Genomic DNA, 17,686 nt, shown 5'->3' on the forward strand with positions numbered 1-17,686 from the left:
CACTTTGAATTGGGCCCAGAAACTGATTGGCAACCAGTGTGGTTGGGCCAGGATTGGTGTTATGTGCTCAGACTGTGTTGCCTCCGTGAGCAACCTGGTGTGATGGCCTGGGAATCTGATTCAGAGGCTGAACCGGAGGAATCCCAGCCTGCACAGGACTCCCCGCCTCCAGGGCCGGCTGAGCTGGGGCAGGGCCTTGAATCTGAAGTGCCTGCACCTCTGCTGGATCCTCAGGAGCAGACACCAGATGAATCCACTCTGGCTCCGGAGTTGATTGATGACCCATTGCCTACAGGTGCGCCTCTCCCAGCCCTGTCAGGGGAAGGTGAGCCTCCTCCTGGGTCCAGTAACCCTCCAGCCTCTCCTGAGCTGTAGAGGCTCAGGGCAGAGAGTCGGAGGGAACTGGTTTCTCTCAGGAGGAGTGCTCACCTTAAGGCCAGGAGAGGCGGGTCACCTGGGGGCCGGGACCGCCCCTGGCCTCAGAGAAGATAAAGGCCAGTCAGCCCGGTCCCAGGTTGTGGGAGCAACGACGTTGGAAAGCTGTTTCTGTCAGCACCCAGACCTGTCTTTCCAGAGTTCCCGACCACGCCCGGCTTTTTCTTTGAACCCAGCTTCCCCCTTGGTGGACAGTCTCCAGACCCTCGGCTTTTGACCACACCTCACGGTAACCCTCCTGGGACCAGCACAGTTTGCTACCGACCCACCCGCACTCCCCCTTCGTTGGGGTGCGTTCGGGAAGAGCCAGAAGCCATGGCTGACCAGGCAGCTGCGTTGGTGGCATTGGCCCAGGAGAACCAGGCCTTGACACACTGTTCAGCAGCTAAGCAATGTAGTTACGGCGCTTCAGCAGCGGTTGGACGCCTTACCGGCTCCTGGGGCTGACTCCGGAGCTTCTGGCAAGTACCCAGTGGCCCTGCCAGAGAAAATTGATGGGTCCCCAGCCAGCTTTCCCGTGTTCCTTGCCCAGGCCAAGCTCTATATTCAGGGGTGAGCCCGGAATTTTCCTGACGATCGCACCAAGGTGCACTTCTTCATCAGTTTGTTAAAGGACCAGGCGGCCAAGTGGGCTTGCCACTGCTCCGGCAAGACTCTCCTTTGCTAACAGACTATGTGGGGTTCTGTAACCACTTGGAGATTTCGTTTGGCAACCCTCTGAAGGGGAGCCAAGCCAATCGGGCGATTCGTCGGTTGAGACAGGGCAAGTCCACAGCCACCGCCTACGCCACAGAATTTCGGCTGTTGGCTCAGGACTTGTCTTGGAATGACTGCACTTCGGGACCAGTATCTCGAGGGACTGTCGGACGAGATACTGGACCAGCTGGCCACGATGTATCGCCCCATCGTGCTGGATGCCGTCTGTCAGGGGTGCCTCAGGTCCCAGCTCACAAAGGACCAACGCCAGTGTCTCTTTATATACAAAGGTCTTTATTGAAGTTCATTGTTGGTTTTACATCCGTGGCGCGCATCCCTACGTCTGTAACTCTAGACCGTCGAAGCTCCGTCTGACTCTTCCCCTCCCCTACACCAGTTTAACACCCGAGCTTTGCTCCACCTCTTCCTCTGCTCTTTTCTCCTCTGGGTCCTCCTGCCCCCTGGGGTTCCACCCCTCCTGGACTCTTTGGAGGCGGATTCCTCTGACTCCTCCCCCTGTCTCCGGCGGGCTTTGGGACCTGGCTCCCAATCCGGATTTTCTGCTGACCCGCGCGCCTGCACATTTGAACTTGGCGCGCGCGCCCAGCCGGCCACTTTCCTCCTAACGGCTACACTGCTCCTGTCACTGCTTCCTCCTTCGGAGGGGCTGGCTGGAACTGACCTCCGCTCCGCCCCTCCACTCTCCGACGGAGGCGTGGTCAGTTCTGACTCTCTCTCTCTCCCTGCTGGAGTGGACGCCGGTTCTGATCTGTGGGCTTCTTCCCCCCCCGCTACGCTCTGGCAGGGAAGCTGGCCCTGATCTCCAGCTGCCGCTTGGGGACTCACCGCTGGCCCCCCTTGCCCTGACCCTGGGCGCCTCTTTCTGAGAATCTTCTGATTCGCTGGAGAGACTCATGGACTCTCTCGGGTCACTGTCATACCCTCCTAAGCTTCCCTCAGATTCCTCCCCTTCGCTCTCCAACTCCTCTTTCCCCTTTGGCTCTGCCCCTGAGCCCCTGACATCCATCCCCCCCTCGAAGCCCCCCTTCCCCCCTCACCCTCTCCGGGCATGGGTTCCGGGCGCTCCCGTGCTTTGGGGGCGAGTGCTGGATACTGTTCGGTGCCCCTGTCGTGCAGCCCTCCAGCTGGATCTGCCCAGTCCGTACTGGACTCGTCGACGTCGATCTCCTCCGCTTCCATCTCTTTGCATTCGTGCTCAAACCCAAAACCCTCTCCCAACACGTCCATGTCCATCTCACCCTCCGGTACCTCGGGCGGTGCTGCGTGTCCGGGCCCCTCTTGCAGTTCCCGTCTCCACCCCACCTCCGGTTGATCATCCCACCAATAGGAACGGTCGGTGTCGACCCCCGAACAAGATCCCCTTGGGGTGCTCCATTCCGGTGGCGTCTCCTCAGCTGATGAGAACCCCTGGAACGTTCTGGCTGAAAGTGTGGGTGTGAAAAGCCAATCGTCGAAATAATCTGCTGGCATAGGTCTGTGTGGGAAGAGTGCATGAAACTCGTCTTTGAGATACCGCTCCTCCAGGGCATAGTCCGGTACCCACCTGTTGGCGCTGGCCGGGGTACCTTCCTCTGCGAGGAGATATTCAACTCCCTCTTCCCCCCATCTCGAGTCCAAAATCTCTGTGACTTCTTTGATTGGTGTCGCCCTTTGTGACTCCCCCCCCCCTGTGGATGATTTTCTGCGTGGGTCTGGTGCGTTCCCTGGCGCCTGAAACCTGTGTGGTGCCTTGTAGGGTGTAAGCACCGACCTATGAAAGACCGGGTGCATTCTTGAACCCTCCGGAAGGGTCAACCGGAAAGCTACTGGGTTGATTTGTGCCTCGACTTGGTAAGGCCCTAGCTGCTTGTGTCCAAGCTTCTTCTTAGCTAACGTTCTGGCTGGCACTGCCTGGGCCGCTAACCATACCCAGTCCCCCACCTGGATGTCTTCCCCGACTCTCCTGTGCCTGTCTGCCTGCACTTTGTAAGCTTGTTTTGCTAATTCTAAGTTCCTTCGGAGTTGCTCGTGGACCTCCTGCAACTCTGCTGCCAAGTGCTCTGCCCCCTGTGGCACCCCTCCCCTTTCGTCTCCAAACCCGGGAAGCTTCTGGGATGCCGCCCATTGTTGGCGAAGAACGGCGTCACCCCTGTAGACGCGTGCTTCGTGTTGTTGTAAGCAAACTCGGCCAGCGGTAGGTAGTCCACCCAGGTCGAGGGTTGTTGATTCGCGTAGCATCGCAGGTACTGCTGCATGATGGCGTTGACCCTCTCCGCCTGCCTGTTGGTCTGCGGGTGTCGTGCCGACGCTAAATTGATCTTGACGTTCAGGATGCCCAGGAGCTTGTGCCAGAAACTCGAGATGAACTGGCGCCCCCGGTCGGAGAGGATGGATCTCGGCAAGCCGTGAACTCTGAACACGTGGTCTATGAACAGCTTGGCAGTTTGTTCCGCCGTGGCCATCTTCGCGCAAGGAATGAAATGCGCCATCTTGGTGAACAGGTCTACGACCACGAGCACCGCTGTTTTGCCTCTCGAGCTGGGCAGATCTGTGACAAAGTCCAGGGCTACTCTCTCCCACGGTTCAAACGGCGTCTGAAGCGGTTCCAGCAGTCCCGCTGGTGCCCTGTGTACTGGTTTGGCCCTTTGGCATGTGTCACACCGAGCGACGTAATCCTCGACTTCACCCCTCATCTTGGGCCACCAAAAGTCTCTGGCTACTAATTCTGCTGTCTTGTCTTTGCCAAAATGCCCAGCGCTGGGTGCGTCGTGTAACTGCTGCAGGACTTTCGCGCGGAGGTCGTCCCCCGGCACATAGAGCGCCCCTTTGCGTAGGAGTAGGCCGTCGCGTATCTGGAACTCTCCGTCCTTCGCTGTGCCTCTTTGCACCTCCTCCATCTTGGATCGTGCGAACGAGTCCGTCTGCAGCGCGCGACGCAGCGCGTCCAGGTCCACTGTAGCTGAAGCGCACGCCCACGCTTTCGGTGCGAAAGTGTGCTTGGCCGCCGCCGGTGCCGCTTCCTCGAGATACTGCGGCTTCCTGGATAGTGCATCTGCCATGACGTTGTTGTCTCCTGGGATGTATTCTATCCTGAAGTCGAAATCCACAAAGAACTCCGCCCAGCGGATGTGCCTTTGGTTCAGGAACCTCGCCGTGCGCCAGTACTCCAGGTTCTTATGATCTGTGTGGACTTGCACGGTGTGTCTGGCTCCAATGAGGAAGTGCCGCCACGCTTTGAAGGCTGCGTGAATGGCCAGCAACTCCCTGTCCCAGATGGTGTAGTTCTGTTCCGACTTGCTGAGCTTCCTGGAGTAAAATGCGCAGGGCCTCCAGTTCACTTGCGGATCTCTCTGCAACAGGACCGCCCCCACCGCTCTGTCTGATGCGTCAGTCTCAATCCGCAGCGGTTCGCCGGGGTTGACGTGCAGCAGCTGTTCCTCGGACGCGGAGAGACGCTTGAGTCTCTGAAAAGATTGTTCCGCCTGGTCCGTCCAGGTGAACTTCTTTTTCTTGGAGCTGAGGGTGTCCGTGATAGCCGCCGTCTCCTTTGCAAACCCCTTGATGAACTTGCGGTAGAAGTTGGCGAAACCGACGAACTTCTGGACCTCCTTCCTATTGCGCGGGCTCTTCCAGTCCAACACCGAGCGGACCTTGGCGCTGTCCATGGCGAGTCCCTTGTCGGACAGCTTGTAACCCAGGAAATCCACCTCCGTCACGTCGAACTGGCAGTTTTCCAGCTTGGCGTAAAGCCTGTGCTCCCGTAACCTCTGCAGGACCTCCTTGACGTCTCCCTCGTGCGCTGCTTGCGATTCCGAGAAGATCAGGATGTCGTCGAGGAAACAAACACACTTCTTGTAGAGGAGTCCCGCCAACACGTGGTGCATAAATGCTTGGAAAGTGTGGGAGCCGTTTTGGAGGCCGAACGGCATAACTTTGTATTCATAGGTGCCTAAAGGCGTAAACATGGCCGTCTTCCACTCATCGCCCTCCCTTATGCGTATCAGATTGTACGCGCCTCGTAGATCCAGCTTGGTGAAGATTCTCCCCTTCCGCACCGTCGCGAGCAGGTCGTCGATCTTGGGCATGGGAAAAGCTGTGGGCTTTGTCCTGGCATTTATGAGCCTATAATCAACTATCAACCTCTTTTGGGGCGTGTCTTTTTTCTTTACGAAAAACACGGGACTGCCCCCCACTGCTTTGGACTCTTGGATGAATCCCCGCTTCAAGTTGTGATTTATGAACTCGCTGAGTTCTTGCATTTCGTCCTCAGACATGGAATACAGCTTCCCCGTCGGCAGCGTCGCTCCCGGTAGGAGGTCAATCGCGCAGTCGTAGGGCCGATGGGGAGGCAGCTTGTCAGCTTCCTTCTCGCAGAAAACTTCCAAAAACTCCTTGTACTTGTCTGGTACCGCCTGCACCATGCTGAGGTGTAGCTGTGGTTCATCCTCCTGCCCCTCCCCCTCCTGGCTGGGCTGGATGCAATGTTCCGCGCAATAGGAGGAGCCGAAGGTCAATTGGCGCTGGTACCAAGCCAATCCCGGGCTGTGCCTATCCAGCCAACTCATGCCCAACACTATGGGCGTGTCGGATAGGTGAGTGACGTTAAAACTGATGACTTTGCGGTGATTCCCAATTTGCATCACCATAGGTGGTGTTTGCTGTACCACTTGCCCACCTAGCAGCTTCCTGCCATCGACTGTGACGACGTTTAGGGACATTGTGGCCGGTAGGAGCGCTATGCGGTGCTGCTTGATGAAGTCCACCCCCACAAAGTCTGCATTGCTACCAGAGTCAATGGTAATGGGGACTTCCAGGGTGAATCCATTTGGCAACTGGAGTGATGCAGTGAGTTGCACCACTGGTTTGGGCGGGAGGGGGTCTGTGGGCTGCAGAATCTCTGGGGACTGCTTCAGAAACTTGCCTGGCTGGGCCCCAGTGCCTCTGATTCCAACCAGGCTTGGTCGTTTCCCTGCTGCTCATCCCCCTGCTGAAAAGCTCCTCTTACTGTTGCTGAGGCCGCAGTGTGCTTCTGGATCCTCTGGGGACACTCTTTGGCCATGTGTTGTGCACTGTCGCATATGAAGCACTTCCTGCTCCCTCTAGGAGTTTTCGTCTTGGCTGCTCCTGGTGTTAGGGCTCTGGTCGCTGTCTGAGCCTTAACACCACCCAACTCCATTGGCTCTGCCTCCTCCCCCAAAGGAGGCGTGGAGTGTGCGCGTCCAGTCTCCCTGGGCATGAAGGGAGGTGCTCTGGCCGGTGTGCATGCCAAACGACCCTCATCCCTGCTCCAAGGGCGTTCTTCCAGCCGAACTCCTATCGTGAGCGCTCTCTGGACGACTTCTGCTGTGGTGCTAGGTTTGTCGCCCCTGGCCAGCTCATCTTTCACAGAAGCATTTAGCCCCTCCCAGAACAGATCCCTCACTGCTGCAGAGTCCTCCCAGCGCAGTGCATTTACCAACGCAAAAAAGCAGGAGTGGTATTGTCTCACCGTTGCCTTGCCCTGCCGCAAGCCGTGCATTTCCCTTCTGGCCACGTCAACATCTATGGTTGATTGAAAGCAAGCGTCCATAGCCTCTATAAAAGCGTCCGAATCCCGGAGGGCGGGATCATCCTCGCGCCATAAGTTGCGCAGCCAGGATTTAGCTTCCCCATGCAAGTGAGTTATGATGAACCCCACTTTCTCCTCCTCATCTCTAAAGTCTTTTTGAAGCAATCTCAGCGCAAAAACAATGTCTGCTCTGAAGTTGGGATACTGTTTCAGGTCCCCATTAAAGTGCGAGACTATGCTGGCCCCCCTCTTGCCGAGGCCAACTCCCTCCGATCTGGGTCCCTGTTTGTACAAATGTTCCCACCTGACTTGCAGATCTTTGCAGCGCGCTTCTGCTTCCTCCTCTCTCTTCCTGGAGGTTGCTACTTCTGCGTAGAGCTTGTTGACTGCCTCCTGCAGTGCTGCCACCTGCGCCTCCGTAGTCATCTCCTCCTATCTTCGTGAGCTCGCAAAAAAAAACTTTTAGGGAGACGGAGCTTACTGTCAGGGGTGCCTCAGGTCCCAGCTCACAAAGGACCAACGCCAGTGTCTCTTTATATACAAAGGTCTTTATTGAAGTTCATTGTTGGTTTTACATCCGTGGTGCGCATTCCTACGTCTGTAACTCTAGACCGTCGAAGCTCCGTCTGACTCTTCCCCTCCCCTACACCAGTTTAACACCCGAGCTTTGCTCCACCTCTTCCTCTGCTCTTTTCTCCTCTGGGTCCTCCTGCCCCCTGGGGTTCCACCCCTCCTGGACTCTTCGGAGGCGGATTCCTCTGACTCCTCCCCCTGTCTCCGGCGGGCTTTGGGACCTGGCTCCCAATCTGGATTTTCTGCTGACCCGCGCGCCTGCACATTTGAACTTGGCGCGCGCGCCCAGCTGGCCACTTTCCTCCTAACGGCTACACTGCTCGCTGGAGAGACTCATGGAATCTCTCGGGTCAGTCATACCCTCCTAAGCTCCCCTCAGATTCCTCCCCTTCGCTCTCCAACTCCTCTTTCCCCTTTGGCTCTGCCCCTGAGCCCCTGACACCGTCGTTCAGCGGAGCCTACAGATAGACGATTGGTTGGAGGACCGTCGTCAGGCCCGGGATCGCCAGCACTCCCGGCTCCTGTCCTTCCCAGCAGATCCACAGCCACAGCTGAGTTGCCGGACGAGGCAGCCCAGCTCGGGGCAGCGTGAACTCGCCTCTCCCCCTCGGAGAAGACGCGGCGTCGGGAGGGGAACCTGTGTCTTTACTGCGGTGGGAGTGGACATTACGCCCGATCCTGTCCCGAGAAGATGCAGGCCACAGGGAAACAGCCAACCCCGGTAGTCGAAGGCCCTGGGTACCCGGGGTCCCAAACCATGCAAGAGGGGCCCTCACCAGTGGAATTGCGACACCTCATGGTTCCGGTGTGCCTATACCCCCCTGGTGGGCCCTGGATTCTCACCCATGCTCTGGTGGATTCGGGGGCAACCTGCTCGTATATGGACTCTGCCTTTGCCGCCCATCATCAGGTTCCACTCCAGAATAAGTCGGAACCTGTACAGGTGGAGGCAATTGACGGACGGCTCCTGTGTTCGGGTGCTGTTACTCGGGAGACCCAGCCCTTGGTCCTGTGTCTCCAGCAGCACTGGGAGGTGCGAACTCTGGACATTGCTACCATGCCCCGTTTTCCCCTGGTGCTTGGGATGGACTGGCTGGAGACACACAATGTTCAGATCGACTGGGTCAAACGGTCGGTGTGCTTGTTGGTTTCTATTTCCTCACTGAGCAGCAAAATGCTTGTCACAAGACATTGTTTGCATTCCACAGTTCAGAGTTAATGTTGGGTTCCCACGGGAATGGGAGACTGGATGTGACGTACACTGGTTTCCTGTTTTTCAGTGTTCTCTTTTTTAAAATATTTATTTATACAACAACAACAAAAACACACAAAAAAACACAAATTACAAAAATAGCCATAGACACATAATTTTCTTGGCAAACAATAAAACATCTATTGGTCTTAACACTAAAGACCCAACTTCCCGTCTATTCCATATTTCAAATTCATATTACTTATTGCCAATACACATTTTCATAATTAAACTTATTCTCAATAAATCTAATTTCTTCTATCTACCTAGCAACTATTACTGAAGTTCCTTGAATGCTGCAACAGAATTTAAACTACTATATTTATTTTTCAGATATTCTTTGAAAACCTCCCATTTAGAAACAAATTCCTGTTTTGATTTATTCTTTATTTTTTCTGATAAACCATCTAATTCGACATATTCTGTCAGCTTTTGGATCCAATCTTGTATAGAGGGGATTTCATTACTCTTCCTTTTGCTGCAATCAAAACTGTTGCCTTCCCAGGAGGTAGGCCTCTGGTTTTTTATTGAAAGAGATCTTTAGCATTTTTTGCAGTTCTGCATGTATACTCTCCCAGAATACCTGTATTTTCCTACATATCCACCACATATGGTAGAATGTTCCTGAGTCTCCGCATCTCCAACAACACATTTTTATACATTTCTGAAAGTTTCCATGGTGTTAGATACCATCAATGTTGCATTTTTTGAAAGTTCTCTCTAATCGTGTAACAGTTTGTGAATTTTCAATTGATCTTCCATAAATTTTCCCATTGGGCCATGGTTATTGAATGGCCAAAATCCTGGGACCACCTCACCATTGCCACTGTTACCTCCTCCTCTTTGACTGTCCAGTCAAGGAGGAGTCGGTAAGTTTTGGAAAGAGTTTTTCTTTTAGAATTTACAAGATCAGATTCGAATTGGGAAATTTCTACTGAGAACCCCTTTTGTTTGTCAGATTTAAATTTTTCAAATAACTGATGGTATTGGAACCAGTCTGAAATGTGTTCTCTTATTTCCTCAATTTTTTTTAATTTTATTTGGTTACCTTCATTTTTTAGAAGTATTTTATATGTTGGCCAGCTTTCCTGAGTATTTTTCCATTTTACTGCTATGGCTTCTACTGGAGAAGTCCACCACGGGACTTTAGGCTCCATCAGGTCTTTATATTTTTCCCATACAGCAAGGAGTGACTTTCTTATTATATAGTTGGTAAAATTTTTTATGAATTTTCGCTTTTCCATATATTAGGTAGGTGTGCCATCCCCAACGGTTGTCAAAACCTTCCAGGTCCAGGAGGTCCAGATCCTGCAACGTGCACCAATCTTTTAGCCAGGTGAAACAGGCTGCCTCGTAGTAAAGTTTTAGGTTGGATAGGGAAAAGCCTCCTCTCTCTTTTATGTCTATTAAGATCAGGTGTTTAATCCTAGGTTTCTTCCCTTCCCACAGGAATTTGGAAATTTCTCTTTGCCTTATCTTTCTTCACCCAGTATCGGAATCATTTGAAATAAAAAGATTAATTTTGGTAGCACGTTCATCTTTATAATGGAAATCCTACCCAGAAATGTTAATTTTAGTTTACTCCAGGTTACCAAGTTTTTTCTAATCTCTAACCAAGCTTTGGTGTAATTATCCTGAAATAAGTTTATGTTCTTGGGGGTGATCCAAATACCCAAGTATTTCGCTTTTGAAGAGATTTTCAGGCCCAATATTTTTTCTATTTTTAACAAACTTTTTTGTTTTTGTTATATTCAGCTTAAAGCCTGCCACTTCTCCAAATTCTTTAATCAGTTCCAGCACTCTTTTCAGACTTTCTTTAGGGTTTTCAGTCATAACAAGTAAATCGTCCATGAAAGCTTTAATTTTATATGTTTTGTTTCCCAGAGTGATCCCTTTAACAAGCTGATCCCTTCTTATCTGATTGTTCAAGACTTCCATCACCAAGATAAATATCAGTGGAGACAGTGGGCAGCCCTGTCTGGTTCCCTTGTTTATTTTGCACTCCTCAGTAATTATTCCGTTGATGATCAATTTTGCATATTGTTCCGAATAGATGGCATTTATTCCTTTACAAATATTTTCTCCCAGTCCGATTTCTTCCATTAATTTTTTCATAAACTTCCAGGACACATTATCAAAAGCTTTTTCAGCGTCCACCAACATAATAGCTGCTGGTTTATCAATTTTAATACCCAAATATTCTAATACGTTAATCACACATCTAATATTGGATTGCATAAATCGTCCGGGAAGAAATCCGGTTTGATCTTTATGAATTATCTCTTTCAGCACCATTTTTAATCTATCTGCAAGAATGTCTGCGAATATCTTGTAATCGTTATTTAGCAGTGCAATGGGTCTGTAATTGGCCATGTTTGAGGCATCTGTTCCCTGTTTATGGATAAGAGTAATAAAGCTGTCCTTCCAGGTTTTCGGAAGCTTTCCATTTGCCAGAATATTATTCATTAGGTCTTTCATGGGAAGAAATAATGCTTGTTCTAACTTTTTATAGTAATTAGCTGGAAGACCATCTGGGCCCGGTGTCTTTCCTAATTTTGATCTCTGTTTGGCTTGTTACACCTCCATAGCTGTTATTGGTGAGTTCAAGATTTCAGTTTTTTCCTTAGGTATTATTGGTAGATTATTTTTGCCCAAATAATCAATTATTTTTTCTAGAGTCTGTCTCCTAACTCTCAACTGTTTGTTCAATTTTCTCTGATTCTCCCAACAATTGCCTTTTTCCTCCGAGGTCTTTCCGGTACTTTCTCCAGAACTTGTCCGCATGTAATGCCGACAAGCAGTTTCTACGTTTCCCTTTAAAGAAAAAGGAGATGCCTTCCGGGTACTCCCACCTATAGTCCACTGCCTTTGCCTTTAGTGCCTCGGCCAGAGGTCTATAAGCTTCTCTCTTTTTTATCAACCGATTTGGAATAATCTTGTGGACGATAATATCATTTCCTTCCGATTGGAATTTCTTCTTGTTACTAGCTTGTAAAATTCTATTTCTGAAATCCATAAAGTTAAAAGAGACTAAACAATCAGCCGGCCAGTTGTTTGCTTTTGCTACATTAGATTTGACTCTGAATGCTTTTTCTATTTTTTGTGCTACTTCTGCTTCTTCTAGGTCTAACCAAGCTGCTGGCTCTTTTGAGATTTTTCTCTCAATTATTTCCTCTGCGTCCTCTATTAGTCCTCTGAATCTTAGGGTATTCTCCCTTCTCTGCATTTGCAACATCGCAATAGAATCCAAAGTTGAATCCTGCTGTGCTTTCAGATCTGCTGTTTCTTTCCTTATCTTATCGCATTCCCTTTTCAACTCTCTATTTTCATTTTGTAATTTTTTCTGAGCTTCCTCTAGGTTCTGTGTTTTACCTTTAAGGTCTAGCACTATTTTTGTCAGTTCTGAATTTTTTTGTACTAAATTGTTGACCTGAGTTGATAACTCAGCTGCTATTTTCACATTTTCATCTATTTTAACTCCCATTGAAATAAGTTTTTCTTCTGTTGCTTTTGCCTTTTCATTTACATTATTTTTAAAATCTTGGATATCTTTCTTTAAACTTAAAAATAATTCTCTCATATCTAGTGGTTGATCCATGTCAATTACAGAAGTTCTCCTGATTTGTGAGGCTGAAACTGCCGCCGAACCTGACACAGTTGTTTTTTTACCATACATCACTAAGAAATTCAATTAGCTCACTAGGTAATTTGTTCTCTTTCCTTCTGTCTTACAGATTGGATATCAATTAAGTTCAATCTTTCTTAATACAATCATGTCAATATTTCCAATGTGATAGTTAATGAATGTCAATTAAGTTCAATCTTTCTTAATACAATCACGACAATTTTACCAGTCTGATAGTAATCTCCGGCCTATGTATCCACTAATTTTTTATATTCCCAGTTTCACTAAATATATTTTAAATTGATTATGAACAATTATCTAATTAGTTACAGCCAAGCATCAATACAGCAATATCACAAATTCATCAGATCAAATAAATATAATAGATGATTGCAATCCTTGCGTTCACTTAATCATTCAGGGTAATAGATCATATATATAAATCTTTAAACAGGTTAGCGGTTCAGTTAATCAGCACCTTGCAACAAAGCTAATGACATCTGATGCTAATATCAGCTGCATTAGCTACCAATAGATAGCGAAAGGCAAAGCAAACAAAACCAGAAAAAAACAGCAACAAAAAACAGAAACCAAAAACACACAAGACAAAACCACACAAGTTGAAAACCACACAAAAACAACCAGAAAAACAACAAAAATGAAACAGAGAAACAAAACAAAACAAAAACACAAAAGAAATTACAAAAGAAAGAAATAAAGAAAAGATGGGATGGTAAGAGAAAAATAAAGCAAAAGAAGTAATAATAATAATGCAATTTATAATTTGTAAAGAAATAAAGAGGGGGAAGAAAATACGAAAAGTATATTTAAATAATAAGAAAAGAGCTGGGGAGTATTTTCAATTAATAATGTACAATGCAATAATGTTATGTGCTATTAAATTCTCTTTAGATGTTGCTTTTCCAGAGGTAACAGAAATGCTATTCCAGTAATGGGGTATAGGATCTATAAAAATTTATGAAACCTTGTCTCTTTCAGCAGATTATGATGCAGCGTTTTGGGATCTTCACTAGTTGCATATCTTGCAAAAATCCCTGTAATTGCTCTGATAAGTCTTATTAGAGGAACGTCTTTTTCAAAAGAGTGCAAAGTTTTCTTTCACCAGCTGATGTCACTGTTTGAGTCACTCCCTCTCTGCGATTTTCGACCCCCTTCTCAATCTATGTCAGTCTAATACAGTTCATTTCCATTCCTCAAACCAGGAAAATGTCGGTCTAAGAAAATGTCGGAGCGCGTGAGTCAGCAGAAGTACTCTTAGCTGTTGTTAAATTGATTTATACTACGTAGCAGTCCACAGCCGAAGACAAACAGAAATCCCCAGAAAGGGGGGATAGCCACACTTCTTGGGAGAGGGGAGACAATGTTTATCAGTCTTGTGACAGTTTTATAATTTTGTAATCAATCACCCTCTCATTCACCACCGTTCTCTGGGAGTCTCTGGCCTCTTATATTCCTTTTGCCAGCGTGAACAGACAGTTGAAAACTAACTTGTGAACAACAGTTAATTTTATACTGAACAGTCTGGAAACCCCTTTATATATTTCACCACTTGGGAAGGGTCTTTTTTTATGACTTCATGACTTCTTGGTTTATTTCTGTCGCAACACTAATGAAGCCACAGGTAATCTTTTTGTTCATAACTCCAGCAGGAAAAGATGGCTAAAATGTCTTAGGTATTAATGGAATAGACATCTTTTTTGAAAAAAACCAGTCTGATATAGCTTGTAGGTAAATCTTGGTCAGTTGCGAAAAGCCATTTAAGTTCAAACACTCTGTTTTAAGATCAAACACTTTGTTTTAATCGTAAATTAGCAAGTTCACTAAATAAAATAGGCTAATCATTTAGGTTTGCTTCAGTTTGTTAGAAGTGTAGCCATTGACATACCCACGGGCTCGGGCTTCTTGTCAGCGGAGGGTTGCAGGAACTAGCACCGAAGAACTTCTCCCCCTTCTCCCCCTTCTTGCTCAGCTTTTAGGAGCTTGAAAATGGTCTGGGGGTCCTCTTCTTCGCGCTGCAGCAACGCCATATCACCCTGGAATCTCCTTCCAAGGCTTCGGGGTCAGCTTAGCCTTAGCTCCCCCTTCTAGCTCCGCTAACGAACGCGTGCCTCCCGACCTTGGCAAAGTGGGAGAGACGCATCTGTCCGTGAGCAAAGACTACGCGGAAGTCATTTTTCAGTGTTCTCTCGGTTTCTTTGTGTTGAGAGGAGTTGCTTCTCTGCTGTCACAGAGGCAGGATGGATGTTTGTATGCTCTCAGCATAGCTTGTAAATAAACTTTAGCATGTAGCACATTTACCTGCTTATCCTTTCATTGCGTGACTATGCTCTGCTTGGGCTCAAGGTAAGGCGAGCCTGTATCAGCTCCAGATGGGCCGGGGCTGATCAAAGTCTCACATTTCTGGTTATGGACTCCAGAGGATCGGAATGCCGGCAGAGGAATAGAGAGATGGAACGGACTTATCTGCTCTGCGCGTCAAGAAGATTGATGAGAGGTATGTGTTCTTGCCCTGGGAAGCCTGCTAGTTCCTAATTAATGGCTTTAAGGCTGGACTTTGAACTTTTTAAGCCGTTTGCCGTGGCAGAGGCTCGGCAGAGGCTTGAAATCGAAAGTGCTTTTGAAAGTGCTTTTGGAGCTGCTGTAAACACAGTCGCAGCTTGATTAATGACGCAGAAGGCTAATGCCAGAGTCACGGCGGCCCTTCGGGATGCTTTTGGGATTCCAAAGCTCGATAAAAAGAATTACGCGGAATGGGTGTTATACGCAGAGGCACTTCTGCGAAAAGAGGGTCTGTTCAATGTTATTACAGACACACACCCCCAGCTCCGATGACAGATGAATGGGCAGCTAAGGATTCCAAAGCAAGGGGAACTCTTACATTGCTAGTATCCCCAGAAGAGCTTTGTCTGTTGCGTGATAAGACCTCAGCCAGAGAGATTTGGGACGCTTTGAGAGATTCTCATTTAAGAACAGAGGTTGGTGCTTCTTTGTTCTACTATGCCAAGCTGCATGATATGGCACTTGCTGAAGGTGCAGATGTGCGTGCTCATCTGATGGAGATGCAGAATCTGAGACATGAGCTGCAACAGAAAGGTCTCACCTTTCCAGAGGCTGTGTATTCCTTCATGATACTACATTCTTTGGGTTTAAGTTGGGAGTCCGTTGCCACTCAGATTGCTGTTCTGCCAACTGCTCAGATCACGGTAGAGCATGTTACTGCTGTGATTCAGAATGAAGCGGACAGGTGAGGTGCTAGCTGCATTGGTAAGGGGGAGTCTTCCAAGACGTCATCCCAGAATGCAGTGGAACCACCAGATGGCGCCAAAGCTTTGAAGGCAGTGAGATGCTACTTGTGTGGATGTCTAGGCCATATGAAGAAGGAATGCAAATATCCCAGGGCCAAGACAGAGCAGCGCAGCGCAGCGAAAGCTCAACACGTGGAAAAGGCAAAGGTCCGGTAATTGATTCAGGAGCCACGAGACACATATGCAACAACAAGCGACTGTTCGTGTCTTTTATACCGCAGGAAGGTGCGATTCACCAAGCGGATGACCACACGATCTCCAGTCAAGGCTACGGAACTGTTGTTCTTCACAGTTTGGACTTGTCGATACACGACGTTCTCTACGTTCCAGATGCTGCACACAATCTACTCAGCGTTGCGCAGCTGAATGAACGGAACATTGACGTTTCCTTCAAGAACAAGAAGTGCACCATCACAAAGAAAAACGATTATGTATTGTATGCTGAATATGTTGATCGTTTGTGTTGTATTTTGATGATGTTGTGCAGGATGAAACTTGTTGCATTGCAGGTTCTAACAAGGTTTTGCATGCAGGATGTATTCATGATTTTCACAGGAAATTTGGTCATTTACATTTCAAGGCAGTATCCAAAATGCCTGCCTTGGTTGAAGGTATGACTATTAAACCCTGCAGGTACCACATGAAGTGTAAGGCATGCGCAGCAAACAAGGTGAAAATGGCTGTGAAAGGTAAAGTGTCTAGTAGGCAAGCTACAGAACCATACCAGGTAGTGCATGCTGATTTGGTTGGTCCACTATCGCCCTCTTTAGGTGACAACAGGTACTTCATGGTTCTCATTGATGCATTTTCCAGGTATATTTATGTGTACAATCTCAAGCAGAAATCAGGCATATCAGAGGTTCAAGGAATTCTGTGCTTGGTTGGAAAGTGTGCATGGTAAGAAGATAAAGACTCTATTCACTGATCGCGGGGGGTAGTTCACTTCTCAGCAGTTTGAAGCTTTTCTGACTGAGAATGGAATTCAGCACGATTTGTCTAGTCCTCGTTCGCCATGGCAGAACGGACTTTGTGAGAGAGCAAATCAGACATTGCTTCAAGGGTTGAAAACCTTGCTGCATGATGCCAATATTCCAAAGAGTTATTGGGCAGAATCTTTGGCCTGTTTTGTTTACAGTTACAATCACAGGTTATCTTCAGCGATTGGTTGTACCCCCTATGAGAAGATGTTTGGCAAGAAGCCTTACATCAAACACATGAGAATTTTTGGTTCTGACATGTGGGTTCACACACCACAAAGCTCCAAGTTAGGCAAACGTGAATTGCATGGTATCTTTCTAGGTAATCAGGTTCTTACAGAGTAATGATGACTGACTCTAAGGCAATTAGGCTCACAAATGGCTACTGAATTCTGTACCAACTTCTGAATTGCCTTCAAAGACAGCCACATGTATAACACATTGAGTAATCTAACCCAGAGGTCATCAGAGTATGGCTGGCCACCAGCCAAAGCAGATGGAAGGCACTTCATGCTACCAAGGCCACTTGAGCCTCAAGTGACAGCAAAGCAAAGTTTCCAGAAGTATCCCCAAGCTATGTAACTACTCCTTCAGAGGGAGTGTAATCCCATCAAGAGCAGGCCATTTCCCATCCATCCAGTCTAGGGAACCATTCACTTCAGTTTAATCTGAACTGAGCTTCAGTTTATTGGCTCCCATCCAGTCTATTACTGAGTCAAGACATCAGTCATGCACATCCACTGCTACACTTGTAGATGTTAAGAAATCCAGATGTGCCATCAACATATTGCTGTCAACGTACTGCAAGACTCTGGATGGCTCCATCCAGCAGTTTCCTGTAGATTAACATCCTGTAGATTAACATGTTTAACAGCATGGGGGCCATGCTTGATCCCCAAGGAGCTCTGCATTGAAGACTTTGTGACTCTGAAAAGCACTCCCCAAGCATCATCCTGTGGAAATGAATGGTATTGAAAGCCGCTGAGAGATCAATAGGATTAACAGGGAATTAACACATTCTCCCATCCCTCTCCTGACTGAGGTCATCATACAGCACAACAAAAGCAGTTTCCATGGCCAAACAGACCTAAACCTTGATTAAAATGGATGCAGAAAATTGGTTTCATCCAAGAGAGCCTGGCTCTGGCTCACAACCAGTCGCTCAAAATATACAAGTAAGCGTTTATTTCTTTGTTTTAAAAGACAAAAAGCAGTGATTAAAAACACTGAAAGTACAAATGCTAACATTTTTTT

Source organism: Podarcis muralis, chromosome 1 (assembly GCF_964188315.1).
Source record: "Podarcis muralis chromosome 1, rPodMur119.hap1.1, whole genome shotgun sequence".
In the NCBI taxonomy this organism is placed as follows: Eukaryota; Metazoa; Chordata; class Lepidosauria; order Squamata; family Lacertidae; genus Podarcis; species Podarcis muralis.